This window comes from Schistocerca piceifrons, chromosome 1 (assembly GCF_021461385.2).
Source record: "Schistocerca piceifrons isolate TAMUIC-IGC-003096 chromosome 1, iqSchPice1.1, whole genome shotgun sequence".
In the NCBI taxonomy this organism is placed as follows: domain Eukaryota; kingdom Metazoa; phylum Arthropoda; class Insecta; order Orthoptera; family Acrididae; genus Schistocerca; species Schistocerca piceifrons.
In genome coordinates this window covers 196,546,671-196,556,529 of record NC_060138.1, presented here as the reverse complement: position 1 = coordinate 196,556,529, position 9,859 = coordinate 196,546,671, and the positions used below count along the sequence as shown (strand labels likewise).

The 9,859-nt window shown below is 42.4% G+C and overlaps 1 non-coding gene across 1 annotated transcript; it reads right to left on the bottom strand.

Annotated features, from left to right (window-relative positions):
• Positions 1 to 3,466: 3,466 nt before the first annotated feature.
• On the bottom strand, positions 3,467 to 3,538 carry Trnag-ucc. Its single transcript has one exon. It is a non-coding gene; the product is annotated as a tRNA-Gly (tRNA).
• Between the last annotated feature and the right edge of the window lie 6,321 nt (positions 3,539 to 9,859).

Sequence of the window (9,859 nt, the reverse complement as noted above, 5' to 3'; positions counted from 1 at the left end):
CCAGAATTCAGGCATCGGACCCCGAGTTTAGGGCGAACATGAAATTTCGGTCTTGTTACTATCGCGTCACTACCGGACGAAGCTTAGGCCTTATCGCCGCTGCATCTGCTCACGCACAAGCGACATACTTTCCTCGTGACGCCTACTGTGAGAACGTAACTGTGCGTAGATGCCTCCCATTGCGCAAGAGGCGAGCGGACACACCGCTATGCAGTCTCTGGCACCCAAACCAGAACGGCCTTCGTCCTTCGCCTTAGTAAGTCGATAAGGCTGTAGACGACCCCCCTGGTCCGCGCGCGATAGCGGAGACCATGTTGTGTCACTGTCTGACGAAACCTGAACCGAGGTTTCGTGAGAAAAACGCGCCGTCCTTCCCCCTGGGATTCCGCAGCACGTTCGCACTTCCGGTATCAAGCGTTTTCGGAAAGTGTTAGCACTGTAGCGAGATTTATCGACGTGATCCGTCTGCTTCATCAGTTGCTCGTAGCCGGCTGGTGTGGCCGTGTGGTTCTAGGCGCTTCAGTCTGGAACCGCGTGACCGCTACGGTCGCAGGTTCGAATCCTGCCTCGGGCATGGATGTGTGTGATGTCCTTAGGTTAGTTAGGTTTAAGTAGTTCGAAGTTCTAGGCGACTGATGGCCTCAGATGGTAAGTCCCGTAGTGCTCAGAGCCATTTGAACCATTAGAGGAAGGGGACACGAAACGAAACTCACAGGTCGAATGTGTCTGTGATGCTATTTCAATGACTGAAGTATCGAATCAAATTTTCAAAGAATTTGGCAGTATGAGCTCACTTATCAGTATGAAATTGCAGCCTCTTTGACCTGCATATGTGCACTGCTTCTGTTTGAAAGTGTGTCATAACGCCATTGTATCCTCTCATGAAGAAAGTTGGCCGAAAATTGCTCTGACTAGGTTTTCATATTCTAAATATTGGCACTGGGACGGAATTGACATCCGAGCTAGTCCTACACATTTCCTGTCGGGGACGCATCTGGGATTGTTGTTGATCACAGGAGTACCTCAACATCACGTAGACAGTCTATAGATAGACGTGCTGTATTTGAAAGAAAATTGTCCTGTTGGATAATGGCACAACGATACCGTCGCATCATATGTAACACATGAGGACACAGAATGTTAGTGAGACATTGCTGAACACAATCCAACGCCATCCATCAGCAATCCATGCTTCCAAATCACACCACCACTCCAAACGCAGCCTTTGTGTTCGATGTTGACGGCAGCCTTCGCATGGAAAGGCGATAATCCAGCTGCTGCCAGTCTCCGATCAGTGGTGCGGGATCACAAAGAATATTGGAGGGAGTTCGTTATATCTTCTTGGATGGCAGACAGTCCAGGAGTAGGTGTGAAAGGGTCACGATGCGCCTGGTGGACAATACGGCGATGCTCACTTGTGGTGGTCAGACGTGATAGGCCTGAACCTTGACGACCAGATCGAACGTTGAGCCACTGTCACACTCGAATGCCTAACAAAATTGCACAATTCGACCAGCCGGTCAAAAGTAAATGGAACGCCACATAGATATGGAGGTCATTAGAGACAGAGCACAAGCTCTTTCGTGCCGAAGTGTCTGTGGTTCAGAACGCTTCCCAAGGACGTGAAACAATGCTGTGATCAACACTAAATTCCTGGCCTACACTTCTCAATCGTTGCCCTCCTCCAGTTTACCGATGATTCTTCCCCAAGTGAAGTCTTTCAGATTTTGTCTCGAGGCCATTTAAGAACACCACTGCAGTGCACCGTAACTGCTGACTGATTTGCACACACTGTCTATTGGCTTTTCTTCAACTGATTCGTGTTGTGGGCCCAGCCCCATTTGGCGCTATTGTCACACTCACCTCACGCCATGTGACGTACAGTTTTCTGCGCGCATGCCCGCCCAGACGCGGGAGATTGCTGCGTAGCCAGTTGTAAGCGCCAAGAGAAGCGGCGGCATAGTATAGTTCGGAAACTTACGTTCAGGGGGCAGCGCGCAGTTTATGAAGTAAAGCCACCACGGCCGCATTAACCGTTTCGCTGCTACAGAGACGTGCTCCACGCATTCCGCGCTGTGCGCGATTTGTCATCACTGCACTGCTCGCCTGTGCAGACACATGATGTTTCCACTGCTTTGACACACTTTATCATTCGATTTCACAAAAACTATTTAGCCCAAAAACTTGAATTTTTTACATCTTCTTGACTGATACCTTGCCCCCCCCCCCCCCCTGCCCGCATCTCTTGGTCGTGCGGTAGCGCTCTCGCTTCCCACGCCCGGGTTCCCGGGTTCGATTCCCGGCGGGGTCAGGGATTTTCTCTGCCTCGTGATGGCTGGGTGTTGTGTGATGTCCTTAGATTAGTTAGGTTTAAGTAGTTCTAAGTTCTAGGGGACTGATGACCATCATAGATGTTAAGTCCCGTAGTGCTCAGAGCCATTTGAACCCCCCCCCCCCCCCCCCGCTCCATAAATGATGTTCAACGCAGTTATTGTGCAGCATTAGATGTAGTAAACCATTGCACTAAATTTTGAAGAGTTTGCAGAGGTAAAAGTCCATAGCGTATACCTTCTGTATGGTCGATTTTAGTTGCCACTAGAAATTTCAAAAAATTACATTCAAACTAACAAAATTCACGAAGTAAGACACTTCGATATTGTTTTTAAATAAAGAAAATATTAAGCATCAAACAAGGAGTGAACTCAGAACCTTCTGCTTAGCAGCCATTCACTATAAACATTACACTAACGCAGGACGTTAGAGTGTTACCCAAAATACCGATAAACACTGTTGGTATGACTATGAATTACTCACATTTCGTCGAAGTACAATAGGAAATAATCAATTACCGCTTTTCTTTATTGCGGAAAAGCAGGTAGTGAGAATGATAGAAACACCTTTCCTTGCTATCGCCCGAATTAGGAGGCTTATTGCTTGTTTGGTTTAATTAATTAATAGAATATGAAGCAATTGGTATAAAGAATGCTTTTTTCAAACTTTTTATAAAAGAAAGTCTGCTATCAAGACATGGCTTTTGTTCAATTACTTTATTTATGACTGAACGTTTCTAAAACTGAAGACACTCGTCCGTGCTCTGCACTGCCGTCGAGCTCTGGCAACGTCGTTCTCTGTTCATTGGCTCACTGTGTTTTGTGACGTCAGATGCCCAGAACGAACCTAAGCTCGGCCGCCGTCATAAATGACGCGCACTTTAGGAGCCATCTGGCTACATGCACACACACTGTGGTCCATTTCCAGCGATTTGTTAATACACCTCTTCCTTATGTTTTGCAGAATTGTGTACTAAGCCGCCATTAATTAAATATGTTACAGATACTGCAAAAATATAATGACATTTCAATAAGTCGTTTATCAAACACTTCTAAAAAACTGTAAACCAGAGCTTACGAGTACTCATATGATTCGCAATGACTTCTCGATAAGAAAGCGAAAATAAAAAAATACATGCGATGGCCGGGAATCGAACCCGGATCAACTGCTTGGAAGGCAACTATGCTGACCATTACACCACCATCGCCCGTGCCAACGCCGCCAGCAGCAGAAGATGCAGTCCTGGCGATCTCTCTCCTTCCACGGTGACGTCATAAGTGCTACGTCACGCTAGGAATTGTCCGTTTGTTTGGCACACAGCAAAGCTTCGTGTTTGTAGGCTAGAAGCGCGCACCGCGACAGGCTCTCAGCAACAATAGGCCAAGTTACTGACTGTAGCAGGGTCTAGTGTAGCAGGGGATACAACCCGTCGGCTTTGGACAATGACGTCACTAGTCGCCAGAGAGCAGTTTACCATTTTCGCTTTTGCTGTTATGTTTCAGTTTCGTTTTTTAACTGATTGCACAACCCGTCGGCTTTGAAGAATGACGTCATTCCTTAGTCATAGATAGTAATGTCTTCACTTCGAGGCATAGATAATAAATGAGTTCTGTGTTCCGGATAAGCGCTATCATTGTACATTAAAATAATTATTCATAATGATATTGAGGTAATTTGGAGTATTAGTTTGTTATTGTAGAACAATTTTTAATCTCATTTTCGTTTATAGAAATGGATTTGCCTGTTTGTGGGTATGTAATTTTCGTTACTGTCTGTCTAGACGGGCTTCGGTTATTCCTCGATATTTCCGTGTGGTAAGCTCACTTTTCCATTTGCTTCTTTCACTGTATTTCACAATTTTGACATATTTCACAGTTTTATTCCACCAATATGTGTGTTTTCGTGTTGTAAAGAACGTAATAGAAATTTCTCAGCTGTCGATCTTCTTTCGTTTCCCAGCACTAGTATCAGTTCGACATTTTCGAATGTTTACTTGCTATACTACAGGCGAAACCCCCGACACAACTAAAATTTGTATCCCGTCCTTCACTTCGCCTTTACACTGACGACACAACTATAATTTGTATCCTGTCCTTCACTTCGCCTTTACACTGACACTATATATGTCAATTGGCGAGCAAGATACAAATGTTGCATATAGCTATATTGCTCAAGTAACGAATGGGATACTATTAGCGTCCAAGGCAACACGAAAACTGTACCCCATAGTGAAGTACGGGATGCAAATTGTACATGTGTCGTCTTCTTGTCTCCGCCTTTCGTAGCGACACAGCTGAACCTAAGACAGCCATGCATAACACCCACCCACCTCCCCAGGAGTCGCAACTCCCGCACCCATTAGAAGATACAGATGCTTCAGTAGCTGATAAGTGTTTTTTGGCTTTTTTAAAAAAAAAATCTCACGAGATAGAATAAACTGATCCTACTTTATTAAGCAATCAATAAAAAAACTAAACTAAAACGTAACAGCAAAAGCGAAAATAAGTGTTTTTTGGCTTTAAAAAAAAAAAAAATCTCACAAGATAGAATAAACTGATCCTACTTTATTAAGCAAGCAACAAAAAAACTAAACTAAAACATAACAGCAAAAGCGAAAATGGTAAACTGTATCGGGTGTTTCATTTGCGGTTTGGTGAAGCGGGGGATACATAGTTCAAGTGAACAACAGGACAGCAATGCTAGTTGAAACTAAGAAATCGACTACGCTGAACTTGTATCCCGTACTGCACTTAAGCAATACAGTTCGAAAGACTTTCGAGATACAACTGACATACGTGTAACGTGATGTATTCTTTGCTAGTAACATATTTCATTCATTTCTTTCCATTGTATTTTGCGGAGAAATACTAAGATACAAACACGCGATATCGTTAACGTGAAAATACTACTGGCCCTTATATATGTGTACAGTTTTTCTCTCTGGCATTCCTTTGTTTCTGAACATTCTTCTCAGCTCTTTCATCTTTGTAATACATGCTCTCTGGCGAATTCTGACGTCATTGTTCAAAGCCGACGGGTTGTATCCCCTGCTAAACTAGACCCGCTACTTCACATAACAAGTTTATGTTCATTTACCACTGTGTGGAGGCGTTTTACGTTTCTACCGTAAACGCAGTAGCTTGGCTAGAACGACACTACTTTACAAGGAAGATACGTTTTTATACAGCTTAATTATTACAAAAAGTAATAACTGCAACTAGTCAATGATACTAACAGAATTTATTAAAAACTTGTGGCGCGTCTGCGTTTATGATCCGAAAGGCTCACCATCACATACATAGGTGTTCGGGTTTCAAACTACGTTGGGCTTATAATGTGCACGTAACATGCAGTTTGTGGGCAATTTTTCGATGTGGGGAAAGTTGTTTCGGATGGTGATGCCCTACAACAAAAACACATGAAATTGAAAGGTACTGGTATTGTATTTTGACCTAACAGTGAACAAAAACGATGTAACCAACTTCCAAAGATAAAACCTAAGTTAAACTGTTTTTCTTACATCCAAAATCATATATTATTTTGTGGCACTGTACACTGCGTTTGAAATTATTCAGAGATACAATGCAGAGCACCAGACACACACCTTCGCATTTGTGCTACTCGAATGTGTAGAGACAAAGACAAAAGAGTGCTAAAGATTGTGTCTGCCACAGAATCACAATCCCGTATTCGAAAGTTTGCGTGTGAGTATGTTTGTTAGTCCTTCACGTTGACCCGGCTAGACGGATTTGGAAGAAATTCGGAATGGAATTAGTTTATACCTTGAATTAACACACAGGCTACTTTTTAAATGTGTAGTACAAGAGCCGGCCGGAGTGGCCGTGCGGTTCTGTGCGCTACAGTCTGGAACCGAGCGACCGCTGCGATCGCAGGTTCGAATCCTGCCTCGGTCATGGATGTGTGTGACGTCCTTAGGTTAGTTAGGTCGAATTAGTTCTAAGTTCTAGGCGGCTGATAACCTCAGAAGTTAAGTCCCATAGTGCTCAGAGCCATTTGAACTATTTTTTGCAATTATTACTTAGATGTTTGGCAAATAACTGAAGATGGCCTTTCTTCCTTCTTCCTTTCTACCTAAACTTACTCTGTAATGCTTAATGTTGGTGTTTATCAAGACTTTATGGTGTTATATCATCGCCAATGTCTCCTACTCGAGCCGGCCTTGGTGGCCGTGCGGTTCTAGGCGCTGCAGTCCGGAACCGCGGGACTGCTACGGTCGCAGGTTCGAATCCTGCCTCGGGCATGGATGTGTGTGACGTCCTTAGGTTAGTTAGGTTTAAGTAGTTCTAAGTTCTAGGGGACTGATGACCTCAGAAGTTAAGTCCCATAGTGCTCAGAGCCATTTGAACCATTCTCCTACTCGAGACTAAACGTGTGTTATAGTCTTTTGAAACTTTGTCCATTCCTTTCTATAAGTTCACTTACATGAATGTTGATGGGGGAGCGGTTCTAGGCGCTACAGTCTGGAACCGCGCGACCGCTACGGTCGCAGGTTCGAATCCTGCCTCGGTCATGGATGTGTGTGACGTCCTTAGGTTAGTTAGGTCGAATTAGTTCTAAGTTCTAGGCGGCTGATAACCTCAGAAGTTAAGTCGCATGGTGCTCAGAGCCATTTGAACCATTTTTTGTAGTACAAGAAATTTATTGATTAGAAGAAAATGACCCGTGGTGTAAAACACTAATTACTCTTACAAATATCCATTTATCTTTGACTTTTGAACTGTTTCGTATTTTAAAAAAATGCTTTTATTATTTAATTGTCCTACATAATACGATTCAACGCAATGAATACAATGCTTATATAGTCCTCAAAGTTTTCAATCCGTACTTCTAAACAACCCCGTTGCATTTTAGCCTCTGAGCTTCGGGCGTATCTTCTAGCTTCATAAACGTTTGAATACTCGCAACGACGGCGTCATTTAAATGTTGTACTACAGAGAGACGTCGTGCTTGAACATGCTGAACGTGGTGGGCTTCAGTGAGGCTGTATTTGATTATGACGTGAGAGCGTGTCCGCTGGAAACAGGCACACAAGTGAGGCCAGATGACGACGTTGCAAATACAAATTACAAAATTTTCGCGGCACTGAACTAAAAATTGATTATTTTCTTTCTTCGTGGACTTATTATATTTGTTATTCCTTCACGCTGAAGCCGCTATACGGATCTGGATGAACTTTGGAATGGAGATAGCCTGTACCTTGAATTAACACATAGGCTAACCTTTTATTCCGCTGGCTCTCCATGATATTTTCGATGCTGGGCATGTCGTACACAGTCGTGAAATCATTTACTCTCTTTCGTGGCGCATTTTGTCATTCGCTGCTCGGTAGTTTAATTTCTTTTTTTTTTTCCTTGAAGTAAACGAGTGAGTTGTGAGTAACATGTATTCTGTCAGCTTCTCCCATCGTCTCAAAAATAGGTGTCGAGCGGTTTGCTCGGCGCAAGTCACTCGCGCCTCCGTACCTGCAGGGGAGAACTTTTTTGATGGCACATACGCGTGCATAGTGAGTTTCTACATTAAAATTTTTTATAAATTACTGTCTAACCGTGGGGCGCAGCTAGCAAGTACTGAGATGTTACAACAAAAAATTCGCAAGACATAAATGTTTAAATAAGCATAAATTGTAATAAAAAGAAGCGAATGACATAGAGCAGTTCATCGTAAAATTTGTATGAAATTGGATATTCTTTTAAATATTGTGGGTGGCAAAAGAAAACAAAAATCAGTAGATACTATTACAACTTGCTGGCAATTTGTATTACGGGATTTATTCTACATTGTATAACAGTTAAGCAATGAGATACAGTTTTACGCACATCCATATTATGACTATCGATAGTGTTAACGTTGTGGCAGCTTCTTCAACGTTTCAGTCCGTATGTCCGAAATACTCGTATTTTGGTGCATGCGTGGTGCCCTACACTGTATCTTAAAAGTTCAATTAAGTATGGCCTCCTGCATATGTTCTCTTACAGTAGTCTACATAGCCATAAACAAAACGTACGATTTCCGATGTAAAGGAAGCAAAATCAACTTATTGTTTATTCTTATCCCAGAAAGTTGTTAACGTTAAGTTCATTTTTAGAACCAGTTACAGTAAGTAGAACTTTTTCTCACATCGGTTATGCACCGCCGCCACAACGACTACATGCTTCAGAAACAGTATTCCTGCACAGGAAAGACTGGACATCACATTAAAGTAACAAATAGTTTATGTAAAATAATTTTAATTTATAAATTTGTTTTACATAAGAAAATTACAATCTGTATAGACATCCTAAAACAAGTCTTCGTACACTGACGTACCAGCAAACTGAGATGGCGATTCCATTGACGCCCTTTGTGCTGACTGAGCCAGCTGTCCCTCGCAAGTGGCCACGGAAGCAGAAGAGCCATGTTCCACAAAGTGCGTTCCACTTACATTTCCCTGTGATATAGCCGCGTTTCCATGAGCAGTATCGTCTGTAATGTAGTTTTGCACCACACTTGTAAGTTGGAATTTAGCATTAAATTGCTTTTCTTCAGGTGTAGGCTTGGAATGAGGTAGCAAAGACAAGAGAAACAATCTGTCAGGATCTTCCTCCATGAATTTTGTTTTCTTTTGAACACCATCTGCAAGTATCCTAGACAATTTCTGCTGTTCAGAAAGTCTCTTTTTGGTAACGTTAGAACCTGAGACAGTATGAGACGGTTCTTGATAAGCGCTTGACCCTTCATTTGTCGTATTGTTTGTTTCTTAGTCAACAGGAGATTTACTTTCACATACGGGGGCTAAAAACCAAAGTTGTTTGAAGAAATAGTACTGCTTTCTGGCATCTGCTGTAGAACCACTCTTCGCTTTTCTCTGTTTTCGCAGCTCTCGGGTGTACAAATCTCTTACTTTTTTCCATCTTTTCTTCAACTGTGTTGCTGAAATAAAAAAAATTTTTGTGTGATTTCAGGTATCTAGCATCAGGAAGCACATTCACAGATGTACATTACACATATAAAAGTGGAGTTTCTTTTATCTCAAGTATAGCAAAGGACACTTGTCAAAATATTTGGAATGTTCTGAAAGATAGTAAAAGATAGTGAAAGATAGTAAAAGATCAGATTCACAGATCTTTAAAAAACAGTACGTTCTTTAGTGATATAACAGACAACAAACTGGACTTTCCTAGACCGAAACCAATATGTGCTGGAGGAGACACACTGCCGTTTACATTCGTTGATGATGAAGCATTTGGTTTGACAGACCCTGTGGTTGAAATAATCTGCCAAACGTCAGAAAGACATATAATCATCGTTTATCACGAGCGAGACGTTCGGTAGAGACTGCATATGGAGTACTCAGCAACAAATGGAGGGTATTCCATCGTCCACTCAATGTTTTAATTGATTTGGCCTCGGATGTAATAAAAGCAAGCTGCATATTACATAATTTCGTTCGTCGCAGAGATAGGTATACATAAGAAGACACATTGAACATCGTTGGACTACGTGGAGTCGAGGAATCCGTCATACCGAG